Below are 10,164 nucleotides of genomic sequence, written 5' to 3'. Positions count from 1 at the left end.
AAAAAAAAAAAAAAAATAATAATAATGATAATAAAATAGTCACTATGAACTCTTGCATTTTTATTTATTTAGTGTTTCAAAATAGGTTATGGTCATTAATGTTTCTAATGATCAAATTATTTTACTCAGGCTCTGTGGAAACCCTTTAAACTTACTCTAAGTCCATTGGATGTGTCTCTGTTAGCCTTTGAGCATGTTCTTGCCTTCTGGCCCAACAAGATGTACCAGGCTTGTCTTATATTTTCCCTGCTGTATCCCTGGAATCAGCCATTCCTCAAAGGATCTAGTTTTTTTTTTTTTTTTTTTAAATGAAGTCTTGCTCTGTCACCCAGGCCGGAGTGCAATGGCTCGATCTCAGCTCACTGCAGCCTCTGCCTTCCAGGTTCAAGTAATTCTCCTGCCTCAGCCTCCTGAATAGCTGGAATTACAGGTGCATGACACCACACCTGGCTAATTTTTGTATTTTCAGTAGAGACAGGGTTTCACCATGTTGGCCAGGCTGGTCTCGAATTCCTGATCTCATGATCTGCCCACGTTGGCCTCCCAAGGTTCTGGGATTACAGGTGTGAGCCATTGTGCCCTGCCAATCTCTGGTTTCTTATAGTGGGAAAAACGATTTAGAAATCAGAATCTGGGCATTAGGTTGTTGTCAGAAGCATTTTTTTGTTTGTTTATTTTTTTGAGATGGAGTTTCACTCTTGTCGCCTAGGCTGGAGTGCAATGGTGTGATCTCAGCTCACTGCAACCTCGGCCTCCGAGGTTCAAGCAATTATCCTGCCTCAGCTTCCCAAGTAGCTGGGATTATAGGCATGCACCACCACACCCAGCTAATATTTATATTTTTAGTAGAGATGGGGTTTCACCATGTTGGTCAGGCTGGTTTCGAACTCGTGACTCAGGTGATCCACCCGCCTCGGCCTCCCAAAGTGCTGGGATTACAGGCATGAGCCACTGCACTGGCCTTGTTTTTTGAGAAAAGGTCTGGCTCTATTGGTCAGGCTGGAGTGCAGTGGTGCAATCTTGGCTCACCACCACCTCCACCTCATGGGCTCAAGCCATCCTCTTACTTCAGCCTCCCTAGTAGCTGGAACTACAGGCACACACCACCACACCCAGCTGTTTTTGTTGTTGTTGTTGTTGTTGTTGTATTTCTGGTAGAGATGGAGTTTCGCCATGTTTCCCAGCCTGATCCTGAACTCATGAACTCAAGCGATCTGCCCTCCTCAACCTCCCAAAGTGCTGGGATTACAAGCATGAGCCACAGCACCCGGCCGACAAGCACTTTTGAAAGGTAAACTAATATAAACTAATATGATACTAAGGTTAGATATTTTTATTTTGTCATGATTTACTTTCCTTTTAATTTAAGCGTCTTAGCTGCCAAAATTAAGTTATGCCTCCTTTATTTGTTCTAGATCTTGGGTTTGTAAAATCATTTTTGTAAAAAACCAGTTAGTACAAAAACACAAATAACAAAAAAACTGCAGTTTCTTGTTCTCCCCAGCCCCTTCCATATCTCTTATCAGAAGTAACCATTCTTTTAGTTGTTTCTTATGGGTATACCTACATCTTTTAAAATAATAAATTTATCCTGCAATTAAAAAATTCTTTTTGAGACAGGGTCTTCTCTGTCACCCAGGCTAGAGTGCAGTGTCTCGATCTCAGCTCCCTGCAACCTCTGCCTCCTGGGCTCAGACATCCTCCCACCTCAGCCTCCCCAGTAGCTGGGAATACAGACGTGCGCCACCATGCCTGGCTAATTTTTGTGTTTTTGCTAGAGATGGAGTTTTGCCATGTTTCCCAGGCTGGTCTCAAACTCCTGGGATCAACCTTGGCCTCCCAAAGTGTTGGGGTTACAGGTATGAGCCACTGTGCCTGGCCTTATCCTGCAATATTTTGGTTTATTCAATTTTGAAAGTATCTATTGATTTCCTATTATGTCTAATGAGGGTTTTTTAGCTCACACTTCATTATCATTTCCTCCATCCTCTTAATATTCTGATACCTAATATCATCATTTTTGGTTAAATACACATTTAATGCTTTCATCATTATTATGACTACATAAATTGTGTTCATGACCAAGACAAGTTTTATCTTTTTCCCGGAGTTAATAATTGCCTTGCTTTTTCTTTCCTTTTTTTTTTTTTTTTTTTGAGATGGAGTTTTGCTCTTGTTGCCCAGGCTGGAGTGCAATGGCACGATCTCCGGCACACTGCAGCCTCTGCCTCCTAGGTTCAAGTAATTCTGCCTCAACCTCCTGAGCAGCTGGAATTACAGGCATGGGCCACCACACCTGGCTAATTTTGTATTTTTAGTAGGGACGGGGTTTCTCCATGTTGGTCAGGGTGATCTCGAACTCCCAACCTCAGGTGATCCACCTGCCTCGGCCTCCCAAAGTGCTGGGATTACAGGCGTGAGTCACTGTGCCCAGCACCTTGCTTGTTCATTTGCTTTGTTATCTTTGAACATCTAAATAATAATTTTATGCCCTCCAAAGTCTGTTTAAATGTCTTGAATAAGGTTTTTTTCATAGTCAAATCTGTTGGATAGTTTGTAATTTTTTTTTTTTTGAGATGGAGTCTTGCTCTGCTGTCCAGGCTGGAGTGCAGTGGAGTGATCTTGGCTCACTGCAACCTCTCCCTCCCGGGTTCAAGTGATTCTCCTGCCTCAGCCTCCCAATGCACACCTGACTAATTTTGTACTTTTTTAGTAGAGATGGGGTTTCACCATGTTGGTCAGGCTGGTCTTGAACTCCTAACCTCAAGTGATCCACCCACCTTGGCCTCCCAAAGTGCTGGGATTACAGGCGAGAGCCACTGTGCCCAGCCAGATAGTTTGTAATTTTTATTTTTTTATTTCTTGGAGACTTCATGCCTCCTTTCCCAGATTGCTTGATGGAAATTGTATCAGTTGTCATCCTGGGGACTTCCTTACATGTCTGAAAATGGTCTTATTCCATTTGCATGTCATTGGTAGTCCAGTTGTATATAGAATTTTAGGTTGAAAGTCATTCATACTCAACACTGAGAAGATATTTTTCTCCTGACCCCTAACTTCTCTTATTGCTCTTAAGAAGTCCTTTGCATTCTTGGTCATTCATGTAATCTGCATTTTCTCTCTGGACTCTTTTGTGATCTTACCGTATCATCCATTTTCTGAAATTCAAGATGGGCTGGTCTGAAGGTAGTGAGTTATCTCAGTTGATCAGTTACGGATCTAACATCTTATTTTATTCTTTCCCCTTTTCTCACTACTACACTTGACTAGTCTTAAAAAAAAAAAAAAAGGGCTCGGCGCGATGACTCACGCCTATAATACCAGCACTTTGGGAGGCTAAGGTGGGTGGATCAACTGAGGTCAGGAGTTCGAGACCAGCCTGACCAACATGGTGAAACCCCATCTCTACTAAAAATACAAAATTAGCCGGGTATTGTGGCACATACCTGTAATCCCAGCTACTTGGGAGGCTGAGGCAGGAGAATTGCTTCAACCCAGGAGGTGCAGGTCGCAGTGAGCTGAGATTGTGCCATTGCACTCCAGCCTGGGCAACAAGAGCAAATCTCTGTCTCAAAAAAAAAAAAAAAAAAAAGAAATTCAAGATGATGACTTTGTCTTCCTGAAGGTCTTCTTTCATTCATTGTTCTGGGCATATGGTGATCTTTTTGTTATAAAGATTTTTGTCCTTCAATTCTGGGAAAGTTTGTTGTATTATTTCTTTGACAACTTTTTCCCCAGTGATTCCTTGGTTTTCTCTTTCTGAAATTCTTGTTAGCTATTTACTTTCCTACAATGATGCATCATTTTTGAAAATCTTTTTTCTTTTGTTGTTACAATTTTTAAAATTCCTTTTTTTTTTTTTTTGAGACAAAGTCTCGCTCTGTCGCCCAGGCTGGAGTGCAGTGGCTGGATCTCAGCTCACTGCAAGCTCCGCCGCCCGGGTTTACGCCATTCTCCTGCCTCAGCCTCTTGAGTAGCTGCACTGCAGGCACCCACCACCACGCCTGGCTAAGTTTTGTGTTTTTAGTAGAGACAGGGTTTCACCATGTTGGCCAGGCTGGTCTCAAACTCCTGAACTCAGGTAACCCATCTGCATCAGCCTCCCAAAGTGTTGAGATTATAGGCGTGAGTCACCGCGCCTGGCATTTTTGGGTCTTCCTTTCACATTAGAGGCTATCTTCCCTTTGCTCAAAATCTGTAGCCCAACTCCTTGGACCTGTTGGAATATTTCACAGGAGACTGTTGTTTTGACTCCTTTTATTATTTCTCCTTGGGCAGAAATTGTGCGACCAAAGTGATAACATAATGATTTATTTGAGCATTTGTATACCAGGCTTAGAGTTGGCTAATTTAATTCTTACCTCAACTCTGTTTACCAAGTACTACTATTGTTGACCTCCTCTGAGGAAACCGAGGCACAGAAAGGCCAAGTAACTTGGCCAGAGTCACATAGCCAGTCTGTGGCAAAACTGAGGTCCTTGGTTCCAGAGCCCATGCTACTAATCACCTCTAATCAGTCTCCTTATTTGGAACCCGGGGACAATTTGCTCTCTGCTCTTTATAGAAAACAACCACAACATTGTAACACCACTTACTAAATGCCAGACACTGTTCTGAACATGCTATCTGTATAGATTTCTTTAATCCCTAACAGGCCAATGAAGTAGGTGCCACATTTAGTCCTATTTTACAAAGAACCTTCTAGAGGTTCAACTTACCCAAGGTCACCAGACAGTGAGAGCAGTGTCCGAGTTTCAAATCTAGGCTGGGTGTGGTGCCTCACACCTGTAATACCAGTACTTTGGGAGGCCAAGGCAGGAGGATCGCTTGAGCCCAGGAGTTCTAGACCAGTCTGGGCAATATAGTAAGACCTCCATCTCTACAAAAAATTTAAAAATTAGCTTGGTGTGGTGGCATCTGCCTGTGATCCAAGCTACTCAGGAGGCTGAAGCAGGAGGATTGTTTGCCCAGGAGGTCAAGGCTGCAGTGAGCCATGATTGTGCCACCTCCAGCCTGGATGACAGTTCAAGACCCTGCCTTAAAAAAAAAAAAAAAATTTAACATGTAGGTTTTCTCTCCCTGGAGCTCTCACTTTCTTTTTTCTTTTCGGACCTCAGGAGCAGAGTGGAGTTTATCACCCTCCTCAGTTCATGGCCCACCACCGTCCTCAGCCTGGGCAAAGCCTGGCTTATTTTATTCCATTATTTTCTTTTTGTTTTTGAGACAGAGTTTCTCTGTCACCCAAGTTGGAGTGCAGTGGCGCTATCTCAGCTCACTGCAAACTCCGCCTCCTGGATTCAGGCAATTCTCCCACCTCAGTCTCCCAAGTATCTGGGATTGCAGGCACGCACCACCATGCCCAGCTAATTTTTGTACTTTTTGTAGAGACGGGGTTTCACCATGTTGCCCAGGCTGGTCTCTAATTCCTGGGCTCAAGTGATCCTCCTGCCATGGCCTCCCAAAGTGCTGGGATTCTAGGCATGTGCCACCGTGTCTGACCTATTTCATTATTTTCTCCAGTTACTCCCAACCCCTAGTCCCTCTTCCCTCCCCCTCCTAGGCCCTCACTAGGGTGTTCATCTGTCTTTAAATCTGCATGTGTAGCAATAACCAGACATTTATTCAGCACCTACCATGGTGCCAGGTGTTACTCTACATTAGGGAGCAACAAACCACAGCCCACTGACAGATTTTATACAACCTACAAGCTAAAAATGTTTTTTTTTTTTTTTTTTTGAGACGGAGTCTCGCTCTGTCGCCCAGGCTGGAGTGCAGTGGCCGGATCTCAGCTCACTGCAAGCTCTGCCTCCTGGGTTCACGCCATTCTCCTGCCTCAGCCTCCCGAGTAGCTGGGACTACAGGCGCCCGCCACTTCGCCCGGCTAGTTTCTTTTTGTATTTTTTAGTAGAGACGGGGTTTCACCGTGTTAGCCAGGATGGTCTCGATCTCCTGACCTCGTGATCTGCCCGTCTCGGCCTCCCAAAGTGCTGGGATTACAGGCGTGAGCCACCGCGCCCGGCCTAAAAATGGTTTTTATATATATATATATTTTCTTTTTTGAGATAGAGTCTCACCCTGTTGCCCAGGCTGGAGTGCAATGGTGCCATCTCAGCTTACTGCAACCTTCGCCTCTTGAGTTCAAGTGATTCTCCTGCCTCAGCTTCCCCAGTAGCTGGGACTACAGGCGCCTGCCACCACGCCTGGCTAATTTTTTTTTTTTTTTGTATTTTTAGTTGAGATGGAGTTTCACCATGTTTGCCAGGCTGGTCTCGAACTCCTGACCTCAAGTGATCTGCCCTGCCCACCTCGGCCTTCCAAGGTGTTGGGATTACAGGCAAGAGCCAACGCACCTGGCCAGTTTTTACATTTTTAAATGGCTGAAAAAAAAATCAAAAGAATACTGTTTTGTGACACCGGAAAATTATATGAAATTCAAATGTCAGTATCCATGTCTAAGTTTTACTGGTGCACAGCCACGCTCATTTTTTTGTTTGTTTATTTCAAGACGGAGTCTCTCTCTGTTGCCCAGACTGGAGTGCAGTGGTGTGATCTCAGCTCACTGCAACCTCTGCCTCCTGGGTTCAAGCGATTCTCCTTCCTCAGCCTCCTGAGTAGCTGGGATTACAGGTATGCGCCATCATACCTGGCTAATTTTTGTATTTTTAGTAGAGACGGGGTTTCTGCATGTTGACCAGGCTGGTCTCGAACTCCTGACCTCAGATGATCCATCTGCCTTGGCCTCCCAAAGTACTGGGATTATAGGCGTGAGCCACTGCACCCGGCCCACGCTCATTTTTTATGTACATCTCTGGTTGCTTTCATGCCACATTGGCAGAATTGAATAGTTACAGCAGAGATTGTATGGCACAAAGCCGAAAATACTGACCGTCTGGCCCTTTACAGAAAAAAGAAAATTGCTGACCAGTGCTCCAGAGGTTGGGGATACTCTAGGGAACGTATGTGTTTAATTTATATAAATAGAATGATGGTTTAACTGGGGCCAGGGAGCAAATTCAATCTGGGATTTTTGAGAGTGACGGAGAGGCTATTAATTACTGGGACAACTTAGGGTCAACTATCTGTCCCTAGGAAGCAAGGATGCATGATTATCTCTCTCTAACCCTCATTCTGCCCAAGATCACTGGCTTTGTTTGTTGTATTTTAAGAATGTGTTGGCCAGGCACAGTGACTCAACCCCGTAATCCCGGCACTCTGGGAGGCTGAGGAGGGTGGATCACCTGAGGTCAGGAGTTCAAGACCAGCCTGGCCAAGATGATGAAACCCCATCTCTACTGAAAATACAAAAAATTAGCCAGGCGTGGTGGCGGGCATGTGGCAGAGCAAGACTCCATCTCCAAAAAAAAGAAAAAAAAGAATTTGTTGGCCAGGCATAGTGGCTCACACTTGTAATCCCAGCACTTTGGGAGGCCAAGGTGGGATGATTGCGTGACCTCAGGAGTTGGAGGCCAGCCTGGGCAATATAGCAAAACCTCATCTCTACTAAAAATACAAAAATTGGCCGGGCGTGGTGGCTCATGCCTGTCATCCTAGCACTTTGGGAGGCTGAGATAGGTGGATCACATGAGGCCAGGAGTTGAGACCAGCCGGCCAACATGGCGAAACCCCAACTCTCCTGAAAATTAGCTGCGCATGGTGGCACACACATGTAATCCCAGCTACTTGGGAGGCTGAGGCACGAGAATTGCTTGAACCAGGGAGGTGAAGGTTGCAGTGAGCTGAGATTGTGCCACTGCACTCCAGCCTGGGTGACAGCCTCTGTCTTAAAGAAACAAAACAAAACAAAACAAAAATTAGCCAGATGTAGTGTTGTGAGCCTGTAGTCCCAGCTACCTTGGAGGCTGAGGTAGGAGCATTACTTAAGCCCAGAAAGTTAAGGCTTCGGTGAGCTCTGACAGTGTCACTGTATTTCAGCCTGGGAGACAGAGCAAGACGCTGTCTCAGAAAAAAAAAAAAAAAAAAATTTCTCTGGGTTGTAGCCCTAGAATAGGACTCAGCAGACTATGGCCCATAGGCCACATCTGGGGCATGGCAGTTTCTGTACAGTCAGCGAGCTAATTTTTAAATGACTAGGGTAAAAAATCGAAGGAAGAATCATATTTTGTGACACATTAAAATGACATGGAGCCTGGGCGTGGTGGCTCACACTTGTAATCCCAGCACTTTGGGAGGCCAAGGTGGTAGGATCACTTGAAGCCAGGAATTCAAGACCAGCTTGGCCAACAGGGTGAAATCCGTCTCTATTAAAAATACGAAAATTAGCCGGGCGTGGTGGTGTGCATCTATAATCCCAGCTACTCAGGAGGCTGAGATACAAGAATCGCTTGAATCCGGGAGGTGGAGGTTGCAGCGAGCCAAGATTGCACCACTGCACTCCAGCCTGGGTGACAGAGTCTGTTCCAAAAAAAAAAAGAAAAAGAAAATAACATGGAGTTCACATTTCAATGTCCATAAAGGTTTCAAAACAGCCCCACCCACTGATTTGCATATCACCTAAGGTTGTAACAGTGCCTTTGTGGCTGCAAAGCCTAAAATATTTACTATCTGGCAGGGCTCCGTGGCTCATGCCTGCAATCCCAGCACTTTGGGAGGCCGAGGCGGATGGATCACGAGGTCAGGAGATTGAGACCATCCTGGCCAACATGGTGAAACCCTGTCTCTACTAAAAACACAAAAATTAGCTGGGCGTGGTGGCGCGTGCCTGTAATCCCAGCTACTTGGGAGGCTGAGGCAGGAGAATAGCTTGAACCAGGGAGTCGAAGGTTGCAGAGAGTCAGTGGTTGCACTGCACTGCAGCCTGGCAACAGAGAGAGACTCCATCTCAAGAAAAAATAATAAATAAAATAAAATAACTGTTGTTTTTTTTTTTTAAAGCAGATTGGTCATTTTATTTTATTTATTTATTTTTCTGAGGCAGGGTCTCCCTCTGTTACCCAGGCTGGAGTGCAGTGGTGTGATCACAGCTCACTGTAGCCTTGACTTTTCCGGATTCAGGTTATCCTCCCACTTCAGCCTCCCAGGTAGCTGAAACTACAGGTGTACACCACCATACTTGGCTAATTATTATAATTTTTGTAGCAACAGGGTTTTCCCAGGCTGGTCTTCCTGTTTTCAACAGGTTTTCTTGTTACCCAGGCTGGTCTGGAACATGTGGGCTCAAGAGATCCACCCGCCTTGCTTGGTCTCCCGAAGTGCTGGGATTACAGGCGTGAGCCACCACACCTGGTCTTTTTTTTTTTTTTTTTTGAAACAGACGCTCGCTCTGTCACCCAGGCTGGAATGCAGTGGCACACTCTTGGCTCACTGCAACCTCCGCCTCCCAAGTTCAAGTGATTCTTATGCCTCAGCCTCCTGAGTAGTTGGGACTACAGTCGCCCCCTGACAACACCTGGCTAATTTTTTTTTTTCTTTTGAGATGGAGTCTCACTCCCGTGGTGCAGGCTGTAGTGCAGTGGCACGATCTTGGCTCACTGTAACCTCCACCTCCCAGGTTCAAGTGATTCTCCTTCCTTAGCCTTCTGAGTAGCTGGGATTACAGGCATGTGCCACCACACCTGGCTTATTTTTGTATTTTTTAGTAGAGACGAGGTTTCACCTTGTTGGCCAGGCTGGTCTCGAACTCCTGACCTCAGGTGATCTGCCTGCCTCGGCCTCTCAAAGTGCTATCTATTCTTTAATGGAAAAGTTCACCAACCCTGGCACCAGGTGATTGCTTCTAACTGCTGCAGTGTATGGGATAGTGAATAGTATGACTCCACCATAGTTTACTTGTTGGTTCCCCTGGTGATTGTCCCTGTGCTCAGTTATTCTAGGCACTGAGGATATAGCAAAGGAGCCAGGAAAAGTCCCTTCCCTCTGGGAGCTTACAGTGGTTGGTGCTGGGTTCAGATCCCTTATTCAGCATAGACACCATTCCCAGCACTTAATGTCGATGGTTGTTTGAATCCTCACAACAATTTTATAACATTGTCTCCATTTTTCAGGTGAGGAAACCAGCTCAGAAATGCCAGGATGGGCTTTGAGCTCCACCCTAGACTGGCTACGGCACCTGGACTCTTAGCTCCTTGCTCTCCTGCCTGTCTGCACAGCCTGGCCAATCCTCCACCTGTCTCATTCCCACCTTCCTAATTTTTTTTTTTTTTTTTT

Source organism: Colobus angolensis, unplaced genomic scaffold (genome assembly GCF_000951035.1).
Source record: "Colobus angolensis palliatus isolate OR3802 unplaced genomic scaffold, Cang.pa_1.0 Scaffold149, whole genome shotgun sequence".
In the NCBI taxonomy this organism is placed as follows: domain Eukaryota; kingdom Metazoa; phylum Chordata; class Mammalia; order Primates; family Cercopithecidae; genus Colobus; species Colobus angolensis.
The sequence above is the reverse complement of the archived record's forward strand: the minus strand, read 5'-3'. Positions refer to the sequence as shown.